General features: G+C 39.0%; 1 pseudogene; it reads right to left on the reverse strand.

The window, feature by feature from the left end:
• Nucleotides 1-3,174: 3,174 nt before the first annotated feature.
• LOC144700380 (small nucleolar RNA R71) lies at nt 3,175-3,266 on the reverse strand (annotated as a pseudogene).
• Nucleotides 3,267-20,705: the final 17,439 nt, after the last annotated feature.

Raw genomic sequence — 20,705 nt, forward strand, 5'->3', positions numbered from 1 at the left:
AGGATCTATGTTTAGAAGAGGCCTTGGGGGACTCATGACATCAGCATCAGCACTTTTTTTAAAATGGCAAAAACATGATGCCGCAGCCCAATCTAGTTGTTTGTTGGATGTCCCAGAGGGGGGTTTTATATTTGTAAATATTACGTGCATAAATATCTCAATGACATATGGACCTATGTTGCCCACACCCATGACGGAATGCACAAAGATACAAAAGTGATACTGTAGCAGTTCACAGAGAAGTACTCAGGTGCCAATAGCTCGTCTCTGCTCTCTGGATTTAGCGGGGCATGGAGTAGGTGCCATCTTCACATTCATCGGGTATTATCGTCGAGGTTGGTGAGGATTGTCATGCAATACACCACTCACAAGGGCTACCAGGTGCAAGGCTCTACTGTTTGCAAAGAGTTGGCATGCTAAGTCCTTAAACATGATGGCTATCACGGGCCTCCTTGGAAAGACCCTGCCAGGTGATATTTAAGGAAAGGATGCAAGAGCCTACCTCATAGGTCCTGCTGCTGATAACACCCTAAATTCAGTATTTCATTCAAGTAACTAACACATTTGTATGCATTTGAAAAGTTTAAAAAGGGTTGTTATCATATATTTACATGTTAATTAATTTTTCATAGTAATTTCTGGTTTTTCCCTATTTTTCTATTAATTTATGAATTTTATGGATTTTATTTAAGCTTGGAATAATTCTATTTAAATGCAAATGGCAGGTTTAATAATTAACTTTGATGTTAATTAATGTGGGGACAAATTACTGAATTTTCTAGATTTGTCTATAATTTTATTGGATTTTTAGCCAATTTATTCCTGGAAGAAATTAATATTTATACAGAAAAATAATATATTTATAAATAAAATAGGAGTTTAAAGCAATTTCTAAAGTTGTAGGAGTTTTTCTTGAAGGTTTTTGCAATTATGCCCCTAAAACAACTCTTAGTCACCGATTGTAGGCGTAAAGATCCAATTAAACTAGTTGCAGGTTTTTTTATCAAATTAATCGGATTTTTTGTATGGTTTTTAGGAAAAATTGAGGAGAGAAAAAGTGGAGGGCATATGCATAAATATTTTTGGGCGACGTCGGATTGCAGGTTTCTGCGCAAAAATCCAGGAGAGTGATTTTTTGGGGCCACATAGCCAAACTTTGGCCGTGGGATGCGATTCCGATGGTAAGTGCACCTCCATGTGGCGCATACAAAGCATATGCACGGCAGGTGATGTGGCGCCCTGTGATTAGGTGAATCTTACAAAAACACACCTGTAAATGTGTGTTGGCACATATTTCATTTACTTTGTCTTTCTTTTGATTTCAGGACATGGGTTATGTGCACACAAAGAGATAACACGCCAAAACAAGTTAAAATTTTCCAGCCATTGGGAGATTAACATGTGATTGCATGTTTCAAAATTTAAAATTAAATAATAAAAACTGATCCAACGGATCAAATTGGTCAATTTTCATTTATATAAAACTTATGATTGTGAAGTCGGATTGAGGTCAATTTTTTATGGATTTGCCCCTCTTGATCTCCAATTTCTATCTCTATTGTTGGATCATTCAGATAAAGCCTAGATAGACAGATAAAAATTAATTATTAGGGGGTAAAATGGTAATTTTTACCATTTAATCTAAGTATAAAAGCTGAATTTCGAGATGAGGAGGTCATGCTGTAAGGGGCTCTTTCACAGCTGCAAAACAGAGAGAACCATGCTAGATCTACTGTATTTGGTACTTTTTTTAACTGCATGGTATTTGATTTTTAGTGTGATTTGGATCAAGTGTTAGTGAAAATTTTGATTATTCTCTTTTATCTAGTTCTGAATTTTTAAATCGCTAGACATGAGCGGAATGTGCAGGTCCTTACTAGGTTTAATAGAAGTGAGCATTGAGTTGATATAACTATACAATTAGAAATGAATAAAAAAAGTTATTAAAAATTTTAAATTCTAGGAATATTAGTTTGTGTTTAGGAGATAGAAGCTAGTGAATTTGGATACCCAATTCCCCAAAACAACCAAAATCATATTTTCTCCTTAACCCCTTTTCTTGACTCCTTTGATCCTTTATATTATATCAAAGAAGTCAATTTAGAGATCCCTAATTCTTCTAGTCTTCCCATCTTTTCTACCGCCATTTTAAAATTGTTAATTTAAATAGGGTAATTTTATCTTCATTGAAGATTAGACTAACTCTAATTAGGGTCAAATTATTCAAGTAGATAAGTGATTAAGTTCCATACTAGCTTCCCGTGGACGATACCTATACTTATGAATATTGATTTTAAGTTAGGTTTTTTATTAATTTTATTGTATAAGCTAAAATTAACAATGATAAGGGATTTTAATTGGATAATTACCCCTATTTTTTGGGCTATCAATTGGGGAAGTTGCCGAGGAAGCAACATTTAGGAATTACAATTGTTTTCTTTTATATCAAGTGAGTGTTAAGGATGTATTTTGAATTCTTGATTTAATTGTTTAGAAAGTTCTAATATTGATCTCACACCTTCTCCACCTAAATTTCATTTCTTATAAAAGATGATCATTATTAATCAAATATTTTGAAATCTTTATTGTGGCTAGCGACTAACGCGTGTTTGTTTTTTAACATACTGATTCTGTATGAAGCTTAGGTCAGGGTTTAAATCAAATAATAGTGATAGAACTGAACCAGTGGCAAACTTCGACTCAACCGAATCACATCCCATTTAGCCCACACCCGTAGGAGCAACAACCAGTAGGATCACACCAATGGACCCTGCAGGAAGCGGAGTAGGAAATCCTGAAGTAGTCGATGAATTGAGGAGGATTAGAGAATACTCGAACCCATCTGAAACACCTTTCTTAATTAGGATATCCGCCCCCATTGAAGATCATGTGATGTTTAGGATAGATCACCACCAATTTTCATTGCTACAATCCTTTTTAGAGAAAGCAAATGAGGAACCACATGACTTCCTGTAACGATTTTATGAAGTCTTTGGTAGTTTTAGTTACCCTAGGATTCCAAAGAGGCAGAATGAAATTATTCCCCCATGCCCTGAAGGATAGAGCCAAGGATTGGTTTAGATGTTGGGAACAAATTTTGAATCCTAGAGTGAGATGAAAAAAACTTTCTTGAAGAAGTATTATTGGGTAGCGCGGACAAATTCATTTAGGAGAGAAATCAGAAATTTTCTGCAAGGAAATGACACCTTTAGTGAAGTTTGGGAGAGATTGCTGGGGCTTATCCGAAAATGCCCACATCATGTCATTCTTGCATGGGAGTTGGTGCAAATTTTTTATGAAGGGTTGAATGATGATGAGAACGGAAGAGTTGATATTTGTTGTGGAGGTGCACTAGGAGACATGTGTGAAGATGAAGTTATGGCCCTCCTACAAAAAATGTCAGACAATATAGCCCTACCACCAAGATGCTTCCAATCATTTGCGAATTGTTGGATGTAAAAGGAGCCAAACCTCAGATTACCATGCACAGACTTGAAAAACATATTGAGGTGATGATGGGAAAAGCTATGGAAAAAATAAAAAAAAATGATTTCCCTATGGCAAGGACAAAATAGTGGAGGATTACACGAGTGGATTGTGGGTGCAGTGCGGGCGGCTGTGGCTGCGGCGCCAGTGGCTGCGGCTACATAGTAAGTGCCTGCGGCTGCGGGAGCTGGTGGGGCGACCGTAGAAGTCCGCATGGCCGCCATTGGCCCGCCGCGAGAATCTGTGTGGCCGTCGCGAGAGGATGCGGTGTGGTCGCAGTAGGCAGCGGAAGGTGGCAACGGAAGCTGTACAGAGGTTGCATAAGGGGGCACGACAGCCATAAGGGTTGCTACGAAAGGCATCCAGGCAGCCATAAGAGGGCACGAGGTGGTCATAGGAGGTGCGAGAGGGTGCTGGAGAAGCGAGGGCGACCTTGGGCTGTAGTGAGCAGCCGCGGGAGAAGTGGCGGCCGCTGGGCTGCGCAGGCAGCCCTAGGACTGTGTGTGTGCGCACGCAGGGCTGCGCTGGCGGCCCTAGGATTGTCGAGGATGTTCGGGCTGATTTGGGAGGTCGCGGGTGGCCTCGGTGGTAGGCAGAGCACAAGCACACAGTGATTTGGAGCTCTGGCAAAGGTGGCGGCGGTAGCGGTCTCCAAACTATGGTTTCTGAGGTCGCGGTGGCAGTTTCAAAATTTGGCGAAAACTAAAAAAAGGGAAATCCTTAAAAAATCACATTTTTTGTCAAACTTTTTCTTCTTATTCTCTTTCCTATGGGAAACCTATCTCTTATAGGGACAAATATGGGCCTTCCCTTTGAGAAATAAGGGGGAGAATGCCCACTTATAAGTACCCTAGGGGCCCTTTATAGGATAGAGAGACCTACTAACACACCCACACATGGGCTCACACGCGCAAACATGTAGGTCCATACAGCAGTCTAAACATGTGTGAACAAACAAAAACAAGAAGTAGAAGAGACACAAGAAGTAGAAGAAGAAGTAGGGAATTGGAGGTTTTATTATCCATGATCTATCAGTACAATCCATGGTTATATTTATACAATAAATAATAGTTAACTATAGTAAGTAAAATAATCCTACCTGTTATAACTAAATATAACGACTATATTTAGTTAAGTCCTAGCCGTTAGATGTACCTATCTGTCTTTAATCCTAGCTGTTATAACTAAATATAATGGCTACATTTAGTTAAGTCTTAGCCGTTCGATGTACCTATCTATCTTTAATCCTAGCCGCTAGATGTGCCTATTTATGTTTAATCCTAACACTTGATTTTCCTATATTGAATGCTATCAACTAATACCCCATATCGGGTATATATAAAATCCATTTTCTTACTATCTTATCTTATTTCAAAGTCTTATGTCTGGTGTGGCATTTTTCAACTCCTCTATCACACACAACGAACGATGTGAGTGAGGCTCGCACGTGTCTGCGGGAAGACTTTCTTTACGACAGTCCACGCGTGGCCACAAAATTACCAGGAGGCGCGTGAGCAAGTCGCGGTGACGACTGGCCAGGGATGGGCAACCGAGGGGACAGTGGGGAAGGACAGTAGCAACCCTGTCTTCTCCTAGCTCCCCTCCTAGTCTTCTTCTCCTGATGTTGAACGTCATCTAGGACGTCATCTGGTCAGCACCAAGTATAATGGCTCGGTACCGAAAAGTGATGATGTGGTATCGAACGTTGACGGTGTCGTCGTCTGACAGGAAACCCTAACGGGTCGATGTAACTAGGATGCGAAGATAAATGAATGCCCTACGTGTCATACGTGCAGGCCCCGGCTCGAGGGAGGCACCGAGCTCCAAGCTTGGACGAGGTCGCCGGGTGATGGCTACGGTGGCCTCTCAAACCTCGTCAGAGCGACGAAGGCGACTACGGTGAAACGGAATCAATCCGTAGGGCTCACACGTAACGGATGGTCTCGTCCGTACCGGTAAGACACTAAAATACGCCATAGTTTTCTCTCAATACCTCTCTCACCTACCTAGCCTGAGCACGGTGGAGTCAAGACAAAAATATACTGCAAAAGGTAAATAAACGAACGATGAAAGAGGACGACGTACCTCATCCAGAATAAATATGAGAACTTTATCATTATATAGAGATGGAGACTTAAAAAAAGAGTACTGAATAATAGATATGTTGTCATTTAAATTTAAATAGACAGGCTTTAAGAAATTAAGAGTGAACATATTGGGCGATATTGTGAAGTGATAGAGGTAAATTCAGGAGTAGATGAAATTGAGTGACGGATATCTTAATGAAAATAAAACAATTTGATAAAGTATGAGTTATCATGTTGAGATATATTTGAGATAATATTATACCGTGAGGTTTAACGTAGAATCGACTTAGATATTGAGAAACGTGGTTCTAAATACAAACACCTTAAAAAATTCTATTTCTTTGTTTTAGCTGGATTTAGGCCAATGGACATTAAGTACAATTTTAAAAAGATACTGGACAAATACATTTGAAATAATCTTTTTTAAGACGCTAATTTTTTTAAACTTGAGACATTAAGACTGGTTAATTCAATTTCAAGCACCTTATATTTCAATTGTAACTTCGAGTTGTATGACATTCCAAAGCTTTCATGTCTAGTTTTTACTACCTTTTGCTGGTATTCCCTTTTTTCATCTGTTCTTCATTATTTTTTATCCAAATCTCACCAGATTGTTTCTCTTATGTTCCCTCTCTCTCTCTCTCTCTCTCTCTCTCTCTCTCTCTCTCTCTCTCTCTCCTTCGCTCCCTCATTTCTGTCGTCAATCATCCTAGTGACGGATGATTGATCACTAATGACAGATAACTGAAAGTAATTCCTTCCGTCATCAGACCTTGGCTCCGGATAACGGCAGATATCGGCAACTTCAAGGATGGAATACGGCAAGTCATCGGTTGAACAACTCTAGACTGACCAGATCAGATCAGTGAGATCTTGATCCGAGTCGTCCGTTCTTAACGGCAGGCCACCAAAAATAGCTTCAAAAAGTTTCCACTAACGTCTCTGGTCGTTGGCTACCTGATGACTTGCTCCTCATTCGCTGGCTCTCGTGGTATTAATATAATCTCCGTCTCTTCCACTATACTCTCTCCTCTTCTTTGAGTCTCTCTCTGATTTGCCACTTCTTCCAGCGCTGTCTTTCTCTGCTGCTAGTAAAGATTCCTGGATCTTCTGTTCACTCAAGAACAAGAATGGAGATAGAGGGAAAGGAGTAGAGATAGAAACAAGAAGAGGTAGAGTAAGAGATGATTGTATTAGATCATTGAAAATCCACACTTGTTTTGTCGAACATTGGTTGTTATTTATAATATTGTATAATAGTTTGTTATAGACGTTTTAATCCTAGCCTTATAATAGTTATAACGGCCAGAACTAGTTTAATCCTAGCTGTTATAATGGTTATAACGGCTAGAGCAGATTCTATCCTAACCGTTAATTTGTTATCTATCTTGATGAATCCTATCCGTTCAAAGTTGAATCCTATCTAGATTAAATCCTGACCGTCTAAGTTTAATCCTATCTAATTCGAATCCTACCCGTCTATAGTTGAACCTATATTTAATCCTATCCATCTATTTCTCTTAACGAGTATAGGGTACGTGTTAAATTTTTACTTGCTAATCTTTATTAAAAATCCTATTGCATCCTTCTCGCTGATGTGGCTGCCCAGTTGTTCACTCTTCTTCTTCGTCTTTGTCTTCTTCTTCCTTAACACCCCCCTTCAAGCGAAACGGCGTAGGAGAAATGTTGAGCTTGTCCCGAAGAATAGAGAAACGAGCTTTAGGGAGTGGCTTGGTGAGCGAATAAATCTGATTTGTAACTTTTTCTCCGCAACTTGTTCTCGGACAAAATGCGATCTCCACATGTTTTGTCCTAGCATGAAAAACAGGGTTAGCTGCAAAATAAGTAGCTCCTATGTTATCACACCAAAGTATTGGGGCAGTTTTTGTGTTGATGTGGAGTTCCTTTAAGAGTGATTGAATCCACAGAACTTCCGCGGCCGCATTTGCCAAAGCCTTATACTCGGCTTCAGTGCTCGACCTCGCAACTGTTGGTTGCTTTTTAGAGCTCCATGACACTAGATTATTTCAAATGTACACTAAGAATGCACCAGTAGATCGTCTGTCAATTTGGTCCCCAGCCCAATCTACATCGCTAAAGACACTGATAGTTAAATCCGAATTTTTATGAAATACCAAACCATATAAAATTGTTCCTTTTAAATATCTTAATAATTTTTTTAAAAACTTCCAATCTTCATTTGTTGGCGAATGCATTTTCTGACTAGCTTTACTTACACCATACGAAATATCTGGTCGAGTTAGTGTCAAATATTGTAATGATCCTACTATCTTTCGATATAAAGTATGATCTATAGCACTTTCTTCTGTAAGTTTTGGTTTCGATAGACTACAAGGAGTACCAGATGATTTGCAATGTTGCATATTAGCATGATGTAAAATTTGAGAAATATATTTTGACTGTGAAAGTATATATCCATTATCATTTCTGATAAACTCTATTCCAAGAAAGTAATGTGCACAGCCAAGATCCTTAATTGCAAAGGCAGACTGTAATTGTGAGATTAAATGAGTAATATCAGATGAATGTGGTGAGATTATGAGAACATCATCAACGTAAACCAGAAAAAAAATAGAATGGTTTAAATAAGATTTAAATAAAATTGAAGTATCAGTTTTCGATCCAGAGAAACCTTGAGCGTTAAGAAATACAGCCAATTTTGTAAACCAAGCTCTTGGCGACTGCTTAAGACCATAAATGGATTTATTAAGTTTGCAAACATGATTAGGAAGATTAGGATTCTTAAAACCCGGAGGTTGTTCCATATATATTGTTTCATTTAGATCACCATGTAAGAATGCACTAGAGAAATCCAGTTGATGAATCTTCCAGTCATGGCTTACAGCAATTGAAAGTAGCAAGCCAATGGTTGTGTGTTTAACCACAGGGCTAAAGGTTTCATAGTAATCAAAACCTTCCCGCTGGTTAAATCCTTTAGCAACCAGTCTCGCTTTGTATTTTTCTATACCACCATTCGAATCACATTCAATCCTGTAGACCCATTTACACCCAGTAACATCGAAATTTTTATGTCTAGGTACTAAATCCCAAGTGTTGTTTCGCATTAAAGCGTGTATTTCAGTAGTCATAGCATTCATCCCATCACTACTTTTGGATGCTAGGCTAAAATTAGTTGGTTCATTATTATGAACAGAAACAGTTAAACATTGAGGCAGTGGATGTTTTATTGCAGAAAATACTAAGCGTTTCTTTCGATTTTGTGTTTCTTTTGATACAGCAGTATCTCGTTCATTTTGTTCTTGCGCATAGATATCTGAAAGATTCTTAATCTTTAAGATATCTCCTTGCTCAGGAGAATAATCCAATGTACTTAGAATCGATTTTTCTAAGTTAGAAGATTAATCGGATTACATGTTAACGTATTGACAGACTCATCGGAGAATTGAACGTTTCTAGGAAGTTCAGTATCCTCAACGATTTCTGATGTCTCTTCTGAATCGTTAATCAAATCAGTAGTCAACGAGTTTGTGTTATTAGAACGATCCGTTGAATCAGTTTCAGAATTTGAAAAATCAACATTAGATGAAACATCATTACTTCTAGTTATTTTTTGAATCATGAAACGATCCGTTAAATCCTCGTCGTTGAGTCTCCCTCTGATTCGCCATTTCTTCCAGCACTGTCTTTCTCTGCCGCTCGCCATGGATCATCGCGGACGCAAACGCCGGGCGATTTCCGATCGTTCGACAGACTCGGTAAGGATCTTCATCCTTTTCTTTTCTCTTTCGGATTTCCGCAAGGCTTTCTCTGTTGAAGATTCTCCCTCTTTCGCTCCATATTCTAGTTCATATTTCTCTGCGCGAGTCGCTTTCGATTTCTGCAATCCACGGCCGCGTCTTCTCCTACTGTAGTAATGTTTTCTCGTAGGCGAGTCTCGGACAATTAGAGTTCGTCAAAAGAATGGCGCTATTGTTTTTCTGGAACAAATCCATCCGTCTCTGTCAAGATGACCTAAACCGTAACACGTTTTATGTAAAACTTTGAGACTCAAGATCGCACACTGCCCTCCATCGTCTCCACGGGGTTTGGAGCGTACGAGACATTTGTAAAGGAGACAAAGGGAAATCAAGAATTAGGAAACTGTTGAAACAGGAAACGGCAATGAAAGAGAAGAAACGTGAGATGTCCCATAACCACGAAGATAGAAGTAGAGAAGAAAAGAGAAGAAGGAGAGAGAAGGGGCATCTCACGATCTTCATCATCGAGCCATTCACGCTGAATCACCGAACAGAAGGTAGATTGGGGTTAGAGGATGGACAGGGCGACGAGCCGCCGCCCTGGAAGACACAATAGAAAGAAAAGCCTCATTGAAACAAGAGCATTACAAGGTTTTTATAGCAGATTGTTTGGATTCAGTTATAGCAACTGACCCTTTCATTGCCGTTTCCTGTTTCAACAGTTTCCTAATTCTTGATTTCCCTTTGTCTCCTTTACAACATTTCGACAATCATCTTGGTTTCCCTCTCTCACTCATTCATTCTCTCCGTCTCTCATTTGTGGGATCTCTCTCTCTCTCTCTCTTTCTCTCCCTCACTCTATCATGTCTCTCTTTCCTGATCTGTCTCTCTGGGACTCTTCTCTCTTTGACCGCGTGCCTCTCTCTTTCTCAAACTCTCTCTCTTCGCTCTTTCTCTGATTCTTTCTTTCGGTCTGTGTTGCTCCATCTCTCTCTTTTTCCTCTCTCAGTCTCTCTCTCTCTCTCTCTCTCTATCTATCTATCTATCTATCTCTTAGCTCTTTCTCTGATTCTTTCTTTCGGTATGTGTTGCTCCGTCTCCCTCTCTTTTTTTCTCTCTCCGTCTCCCTCTCTCGCTCTCTCCGTTTCTCTCTCTTTCTCTTCGCTCTTGAACTCTCTTTCTGCGCTATTTCTCTGTTTCTTTCTTTCGGTCTGTGTTCCTCCATCTCGCTCTCTTTTTTTCTGTCTTCTCTCTCGCTCCGTCTCTCTCTCTCTCTCTGAGCTTTCTCTCTGTTTCCTTCTTTCCATCTTTGTTGCTCCATCTCGCTCTCTTTTTGTTCTCTCTCGGTCTCTCTTTCTCCCTGTCTCTCCGTCAATATTTCTCTCTATTCTTTTTTCTCCCAGTCTCTTTCTCTCTCTCTTCCGGTCTCTCCTTACTATCTGGGTCTCTTTTTCTCTCTCTCTCTCTCTCTCACACACTCTTATTATTTCTCTTGCTCTGTTTCTATCTCTCTCTCGGTCTCCCTTTCTCCCACCCTCCGTCAATTTTTCTCTCGCTCTTTCGCAATTTCTCAGCCTCTCTATCTCTCTTTCTCTCTCGCGGTCTTAGTTAATCTCTCTCTTTCTCTCTCTTTTCTTTTTCCCTTTCTCTCTCGGTTTACTTACTCTCGTTGTCCCTGTCATTGTCTCTCTTGATCTCTTATTTTCCCTCGTTCTCTCTGTTTCTTTCTTCCCTTATTTCTCTCTCTCTCTCTCTCTCTCTCTCTCTCTCTCACTCTCACTCTGTTTCGATGCCTTTCTGGATATCTCTATCTGATGCTGAGTGTGGGGTTTTAGTAGGGGAATGGTTTTAAACTTTTGATTTTACTTACGCAAGGTGGGGCGCAAGGTGGAGGTGCCTCTATATGGCGCCGACGGTTCCTTAATTTCATGCAAAGTCTTCCAGAACGACGCGGACACTCTAGAGGTCTATCGGCAGCTTTTGTCGCCTGAGATCATGAACTTTTTGATGGGGGGCCTAGATTCAACCACCATTGTCAGCTCGGCAGTGGCTCCGCCACCTGTGAGCTACCCTCCAGAATTAGTGCCGCCAAATCTCAGATCGGGCGCGGGCCAAGAACCAGGCCCGAGCCACGCTTTGAATGCCGACAACGTCACTCTTTGCAATCCAGAGATGGAGCTCCCTTTTGTCCAAGGCCCCCCCCTGCAGACCATTGAGACCGCTCCAGTCCCTGAGATGGCCGAGTTGACACCTGCGCAGCCCCTTGAGGAAGTGACGGGGGGACCCTGCGCCCAGAGAAATGGCCCCGAAAACATCCCAACCCCGTTGGTGACCGGTGCGCACATCACTCACCATCTTAGCGTTGATTCTTTCTGTTTCATCGTTACTTGCATCATAATGCGCATCATTATATCCATCATCTTGTTTTTTATTTTGCGAGATGCAGTAGCCGAAGATGGTTTTATTGATTCGAAATTTCTCGAGGACGCGACAATGGAAGAAGGTGTTTTCAGCACCCTCTTAGTCTTCTTTTTTATCATCATCTTACATCCATCTTCACCTTGTTTGTGTAAGTGCAGATTTGAAGGACATCGTTCCTCAGAGTCGGGGCCGGGACGTGCCGGTCCCGTCCATGACCGGTGTGTATATGGTCCTCTTAATCTTTTTTGTCTCGTCATCATTTTTGTCTCTCCGCGTACCACTATATGCCTCCTCCACTTTTATAATTTTTTAGATGCAGGAGGGGAAGATAATATTTTTCAGGGCAGGAATATTCACTCGGAAGGAGAGCTTACAGAATTCGACGAATTGTGGGCATTATTAGACGACACTCCCTGCCCCAAGCCATTGTCTCCTTTCAACTTGTAAAAACTTTGACGCCCAAAATATGTTTAGTTGTTATTTTTGTGTTTGGTGACGCCATGCAGATGTCACCGACAAGTCATTCTGGCCACAAAACTCACGTTCGACCAAAGGTATCACTATTCCTGAAAAGAGAAATGTGTCTCGGCGAGTATTCTGCAACAGGTCAGCTGGGGCAAACCAGTATTTGTGATGACGGCAATGTTACAAATGCCGCCGCCTGCGATGATGGACAGAAAACACCGCTCGTAAAACAATTAACGCAGCACATTCCTAACATTAGGTTAACAGCGAATATTTTGTGTTTTGTCATTGAGTGATTACCTTATAATTCCCATATACTATCCATTTTGACACACCCGATAGCTAAATTACCTGTTATCTCCAGAAAAATAATCCAGGTGACTCTATGCCCCTGGTAGAAAGCATCAATAAGTAATTGAACTAAGTCCCTAAGGAGTCATATGTGATCATACTAGAAACTAAATACGAAGATTAAGATTCAATATTATCATGAAAATTCGTGGAATTCAAGGGTACTAGATCCACAAAGAAATGTTGCAATTACGTACTTCCATTTTAGGTTTGTCAATTTCAGAAACCATGGCATGAGAAATTCACCATTTCAACTCTTCATATGTATTAGAAGAAGAAAACATGCCCCCTCCTCCCACAGACATTGTGACATTTAATTAATGTGATTAATACGCTTTTCTGATTCTTTTACATTATTGTCAAAATTATTCAAGATGTAAGGCTCCAAAACTTTTCAAACCATCAACCACGTCCAATTAATTCTTCATTTAAAAAACATTTCACTGCTTCCATTTATGACGCACTCAGCACCAACTGCTCACAGTGTCCACGAACTAAAACAATGGAACATGTCATTCGAGGGTGAATTGGGGTCAATCACCCTATTTGAACCAGCCAGGCCAAGGTTTACCCCTCTTAGACATATTATGTGTTTTGGTGATATTGTGGCCATCTTGCATATTTTATTCCAATAATTATGTTAAGTTAGTTTTTAAGTCCAAAGAGATAATCCAGATAGTTTCCAGCAGATTGTGGAAAACCCACATATGAAGTTGAACCTAATGTCTAAGGAGTGACAAGCTAAACCTATTCGCAGATAGATACCCAGATTAATATTTGGTTGGTGTTGTCCAAATTCAAGGGATTCAAGGATGTATGATGCAATTATATACCACCACTTTAGGATTATAAAATTTGGGAGACCATTGAATGAGAACTTCTCTACTCTAACTCTGTGTGAATACAGTAAGTATAAAGAATGCCATCTCCACTGCAACGCATTGTGATAACAAGGTTAGTGTGGTCAACATATATTTCTTTTACAGACAGATATTATTCTGTATTTGTCTTATATCATACACAATAAACATAAAAGCTGGGATAAAATAAGCAAATAAAGGAAGAACAATGTAAAGTGGTGTTAATACTTGACCAATTGTATCCGACTCTGACCACGGTAAAATAATTCTAACTAATAACACATTAATTCATTCAACCGGGAAAATATAAACGGTATCAATTTGGTGGGAAAGATCAGTAGACCATATCAAAGATAAGAATCGAATAGAATAACTTATATTATTGAACTTATAGATAATTAAAGCCTTTTTTGAGGTGGCATTATGTTTCGGTAATAACGAAAAAATAGAATATCTGTCTGTATTAGGATTATAAAATTTGGGAGACCATTGAACGAGAACTTCTCAACTCGAGCTCTGTGTCAATACAGTATGAAATACTAGAATCCCATCTCCACTCTGAGGCATTGCCATAACAAGGTTAGTGTGGTCAATCTATTTATTTATAACATATATTTCTTATACATAAGGATATTATTCTGTATTTGTATTTCAACATACACAATAAACATAAAAGCTGGGATAAAATAATCAAATAAAGGAAGAACAATATAAAGTGTTGTTAATACTTGACCAATTGTATCCGACTCTGAACACGGTAAAATAATTCTAACTAATAACATATTAATTCATTCAATCGGCAGAATATAAACAGTATCAGTTTGATGGGAAAGACCAATAGACAATGTCAAAGATATCAACAGAACAGAAAAAATTATAATATTGAACTTATAGATAATTAAAGCCTTTTGTCGACGTTGCATTAAGATATGGTAGAAACCAGAATAACAAACATGGATTTTTTGGGTCTATCAGTAAGTTTACGCCACCTTAGTATTGAAAGATAGATATCGAAAGTTACAAATGCGTTGATTCCATGCGTCAAGAAGAAAGATGTTATGATAAATAAAAATCAGGCAGTGCAATGAATGGTTACTGAAATTGATGCAATAGAATGTATTACTTGATAGGATTATTCTTCATTGGTTGAAAGAAATATAAAGGTTAGTTTATTAAATTAAAAAGCATTAGAGCATCGCTTTGAATATATACTGCACAGATGGAACAATTTAAAATACATATGAGAACTTTATCGTTATATTGAGCTGGAGACTTTTAAGAAAGTACTGAAAAACAGATAAATAAATATAAACCGTTGGAATGAATCTAAAAGTTTGTTTATCTAAACTTGGTACTGTGAGGACATTTTATATTTACACTTAAATAAAAATCCAGAATAAATATGAGAACTTTATCATTATATAGAGATGGAGACTTAAAAAAAGAGTACTGAATAATAGATATGTTGTCATTTAAATTTAAATAGACAGGCTTTAAGAAATTAAGAGTGAACATATTAGGCGATATTGTGAAGTGATAGAGGTAAATTCAGGAGTAGATGAAATTGAGTGACGGATATCTTAATGAAAATAAAACAATTTGATAAAGTATGAGTTATCTTGTTGAGATATATTTGAGATAATTTTATACCATGAGGTTTAACGTAGAATCGACTTAGATATTGAGAAACGTGGTTTTAAATACAAACACTCCTTGCCCCAAGCCATTGTCTCCTCGCAACTTATAAAACGTTTGACACCGAAAATATATTTAGTTGTTATTTTGGTGTTTGGTGACGCCATGCAGATATCACCGACAAGTCCTTCTGGTGACAAAACACACGTTCGACCAAAGGTATCACTATTCCCGAAAAGTGAAATGTGTCTCTTCGAGTACTTTGCAACAGGTCAGCTTGGGCAAACCAGTATTTGTGATGACGACAATGTTTCAAATGCCACCGCCAGCGCATCAAGTTTGGGCAATTAGTTGAGCATAGGCCCTGAATGAGAAGGGGCGGTATGGGTCCGCTAGCGCGCTTGCTGTTAAGGAGAGTGAGATGCCATGTATTCCAGAAGAGGGAAGTTGAGAAGAAGAGGGAAGAAGATAGAGGGGCAATCTCACAATCCTGACTCAAAAGCCATTCAGGCTGAATCACCGAACAGAAGATAGATAGAGATTAGAGGATAGACAGGACGACGGGTGGAGCCGCCGCCCTGGGAGACATAATAGAAAGAAAAGCCTCAATGAACAAACACATGACACTGATATGTATAGCCCTCAATATGACCATTGAGTTTTCGACCGTTATTCTATTGAAAAAATAGCAGCAGTAGACCGTTGCTCCTCTCTTTTGAAATGGCAGTGCGTTGGAAAAGCAACGGTCTTTTAGTCTGTAAGCGAAGCCGACGGTTCTCTCCTTAATAAGTGTGGCAGCGCGCTTCAACGTCGGGTGAGCGCATGGCGGGTGCGCTGTCGTGTGCGCAGCAGTGCACTACTGTGCCTGGCGGGCGTGCGATCAGCGCACAACGCGCGCGCGGATAATTCGCCGATGAATAGCCTGGATGAAAACGTCTGAGACGGAACTGGAGATCGGACGGCGCCCAGGATGCAGCAAGAAAGAGGAACGACGGCTTCAAACATGAAAAAAATTCAAGAAGGGGCACGGGGATCGACCGTCAAGGGTGCCGACGGTAGCAGCAATGGCACCTCGTCGGCGATGAAGAGATCAACAAGCGCCCAAGAGCCAATGCCGTTCTGATCAACCTTGTTCTTCAAGAAGGAGCTTGATTGGCGTTCTTGAATGGTCTTGGATCACGTAACCAGTTCAAGAAACCCAAGATCTTGAGGAGTCCTCAAGAAAACAGGAGCGCGGACTAGAACCGTTGGCGGTGAGGCGTTCCATGGAGTGTGCTCGACGTGGGCTTCAAGGTCGGTGGCGTATATCCACGATCTCCACTCTATCTCTCTCTACAGAACTATCACTATTAGGGAATGACGGTGTAGATCTCTGTACCTGTTTTTTCGAAAAACCTAAACCTATACCTAAACTTCGGCACGGTCTCGGTTCGGTCCAAGATCAGTTCGGTTCGGTAAAACCTATATTTCGGTCATGAATACCAACCCAAAATCAAGATCAAAGTTAAAAAATTAAAATCAAAATATAGGTAAAATGCTTAATTAAAAAGTGAGTCAATCAATTTTAGAATGTAATCAAATCATTTTCGCTATTGATTCATCACAAATCAAAGAAGATTCATGTAAAAGTTTTAAGAGTTCTTTATTTGAAATTTTCACGAGGAAAAAAGTACTAAATATAGATAAGTTATTGAGTTGTTAAATATGCTAAGTTTTTGTTCTAAGAGATCCCACAACACGTGGCTCCTTATATTTGCTTGCTCCTAACTTTTCTTGCTTTGACTCCAATGTGACACTACATCGCTTCGAGCCATGCATCATGATCTATCTTCTTAACCTGTAAAAATTTTACAAAAGCATCATAATATATGAGTAAGATGAAACAAACCCAAAAAAAAATTCAAAAATATAAGAATGCCACCTTAAAAATATAAAATATGACTCATTTGAGTTCTTCTACATCACCGTATGCTTCAGATTCTATTAGCTCATCATCCACATGGTGATCATGAACCTAACATTTCATAGTCATAAGAATTGATATTGTTTCTGCAGATAACCTTCCTATGGGTATTTTTTTGATCCAATATGATGCCACCATTCAAGTGAATCATCCTCAGCACCAATGTGAGGTTCACTTAGATAACCTTCCACTTCTTCTCTAGTAGATATTGGTACCATTGTTGTGTTTGTTTGCTCTGGCTCCATCAACGCAATAATTACCTTTGATCGTTTGGCACTTGGAACAGGTCTATCTTCAACAACTGAATGTGGATTTGAAGTCAACAAAGTAGTTTCAAGCAACCTGTGTACATACTGAATGATAGAATTCTGCTCACTTATTGGAATAAATGCAAACTTCATTTTTGGGTCGACCATTGTAGCAATATACAGCATAGGCTTAGTCTTTGAGAGAACCTCATACTCTTGTAATTTATCCTTCATGGCAACATATGCACTTTTAAGAGACCTTGATTGTTCAAAGCTTAGGGGTACCCTTACTTCACTTTGAAGAGGGTTGTCTAGACCTTTAATTGATGCTTGAAATTTTCTTGATAGAAATGCATAAGCTCTTAAAACTGTTGATGATGTAACAGACTTGGACTTTGAAATTGCCTCAGTTATGTCATGAAAAGCTTGAAGTTCACCTGAAAAAAGCTTTAGGAGATCCCACTCTTCATCTGTGATGGAAAAGTTCACTTTGTTGGTGTTGAGATAGTCACTCGCCATCTTCTCTAATACTCTTCTTTTTTCCCAAGCTGCTTCAATCATATCATATGTTGAGTTCCATCCTGTAGGGAAATCTTCAATGAGTAGATTACAGTTTTCCATGCCCAATTTATCACATATATTTTGGTAGTGGTGAAGACGTTGCGGTGAAGCTCCAACAGCAATGACTAGTTTTCAAAGTCTATAGAGAATATCTTTGAATAACCTTGGAATGTTTTCTTCAATTGTACTTTCATGTTGCTCAATATCCTCTTCAATTATATTTTTGGCACCTACATATAAATAAAAAAACATTTTTATACATTTTAAAAGAATAACTTTAAAAAATTAATGAAATAAAAGTTTACCATAATTAAATACCTAGTTGCTTCAAGCCTCGCTGCGCGGATAAGTTTAAAACATGTGCCATACATGGTGCAATGTGTTGCTTGTTGAACTTAGAGTCAGTATCCTTTAATAGCCTTTCTAAGGTTGCAACCATTGTAGTATTATTACTAGCATTATCTGTTGTGATGGAAAATACCTATAAAAGGAGAAAAATAGTGTTAATTATTTAATGATTAAGAGGAAAAAATCTAAGAAAACATCAAATACCTTCTGAGTCAAATTGTAATCTTTCAAAACTAAGTGTAATATCTCTGCTAAGTATGAGCCCTCATGTGATCCAATTAATTGTTTTACACTGAGAACTCATTCACAGAGCTTCCATTCAGCATTGATCCAATGAATTTGTCATCCCAAAGATAGCCACACGATTTGCGGTAGTCCAAGTGTCCAGTGTAAGTGAGACTTTATCAACCCAGCTAAGCTCCTCTATAAATTGTGATTTCTCTTCTTCAAATCTTTCATTCGCGGCACGCCAAATTGTCTTGGCACTTGGTAGCTTCAAAGTACATTGTGCAAAGTACTCACACATTTTTTTGAACTTTGGATGTTCAATAATCGAGAATGGCATATCAGTACTAATGATGTGATCTAATAGCTCTGCTTTTGTTTTCTCCGGTGTTCTACCTGTAAATTCTGTTGCAGAGTGAAAATAGTCTGATACAGGTTTCTGACTAGATGAGTCCATAAGTTGCCTACGCAAAACGGCATGAAACTTTTTCAAGTGTGTCCATAACCTCATTGTGCTGCATGTCTTGTCTTTTTTCACAGTCAACTCCTTCTCCTTACAAAGCTTGCATCGATAATCTCCATCACTCTTTTTTATGTAGTATTTCAAGACAGGTGAAACTCTCTTGTGGTGAGAATTCTCATCTTCAGCCATTAGCAAATTAGTTTCGATTTGGGCATGATTTGATGGAACCTATGTAATGAAAATACAACAATATCAATAAAAGAAAATAAATAAAAATATGGGATATACCTGGTTTCCTCTCAAATCCATGGACAAAGTTGGTGATACTTTGAAGAATGGACAACAAGAAGCCGGGACAAGAGATCAAACGATGACGATGTTGATGGCGACACTATTGAGAGCGACAAAATGTAGGCGGCGATCGCGAGCAATGACTCGTGCAAGATCCTCCATTAGAAGCCAACACGGTGGGAAACCATTTCCTCTCGGATCTGCAATTTAAATAAATTTATTTTTGTATGAATATATTGTTTATTTATTTTCTATCTTCACAACAGCATTATAGCAAAGTTGGTAACAAGTGGGCGCTGAGGAAAGGGAGGCCAGGGTTCAAATCCTGGTTCCCACAAATAAATTGTAATATTTTTTATATTCATTTTCAGTTCGGTTTTCGGTCTGGTTTGCGGTCTGAACCGAAAACTTTACCGAAATTTTGGTAAAACCATGAAAAACGAACTGACGGTATCGGTTCGGTCCAGTTTTACCAAATTTAGGTAAAAAATGGCGAACCTTAATCACTATCTATTCTCGCTAAGAAAGACACACAAGGGAAAACAAAGAACTTCAATTTTCAATTTTCAAATTCCTAACTACACTTGGGCATGCCATCCCCTTATATAGGGAGGATGGGTGCCAAGTGAACAACCCAAGGGAAAGGAACCGTCACGAAACGAAGTCCTTCCCCTAGACGACTGTTACAACAAAAAAAAGGGAAATTACATGGACGAGGCCCAAACATAATGGCCAGGTCCAGCAGTTTAACGAAATTAAAATACAATGAAATATGATGAAAATAGCGTTCGAAATGCACGAACCATCAAACCGGATGCTTAAAGTTGGGGCTGCAAGCGTCGGCACGAGCGGTCGGTGCGGTTGGGCTTGTCCCATTTCAGTGTTGTCGTGATGGTCCCCCATCACATATCCCTCAATACTTTCTAAAAAGAACTTAGGGCCAGGGAAATTAGTATCCAGATCAATGTCTATAATTGATTTTATGGACGAGAATTTTCTGATTGATGTCCAATGTTTAGTATCATCCTTTCCATTAATATTATTTCTCTCTATAATGATTGGAAGGGAGCTTTATAAATGGCGATGTGTTGTGCTGGACTGCAGGATCTGAAGAACAAAGATAATTGTGTAAGTTGAGAGGTTAAAAATGATCTTCGGGGCCAAAAATTGTCTTGGCTTTCTTGAAATCTATGGCCTTCTCAACCCCCACCTTTTCAGGTGATAGTTCTGTATATAGCCTAGAAATTAAGGTCAGAGCCTGGCTCTACGCTTACTTTGAAGGTGAATGCCATCCTCTACAAATCATGTTTGTTTGTGGGTTTTAACTTCATTTATAATGATATGCCAGCTTATTTACTTTCAATGAAGACATCTTTATGACAGACATTGGTTTGTGTATCCACGATAGTGTGACATATGATTTAATTTTATTAAAAATATAATTCAGCATTTCATGTAACTTAATAGATGTCTTAGAAAATTTCACAAGGATATGAAAAAAATATTATGCTACTATGTAGTATTACTAACATTTAATATCTAAATTAGTTTCCAAACTTCATGTCATTTGACAACACTTAAC

The sequence above is a fragment of the Wolffia australiana genome, chromosome 2 (genome assembly GCF_029677425.1).
Source record: "Wolffia australiana isolate 7733 chromosome 2, ASM2967742v1".
Lineage (NCBI taxonomy): Eukaryota > Viridiplantae > Streptophyta > Magnoliopsida > Alismatales > Araceae > Wolffia > Wolffia australiana.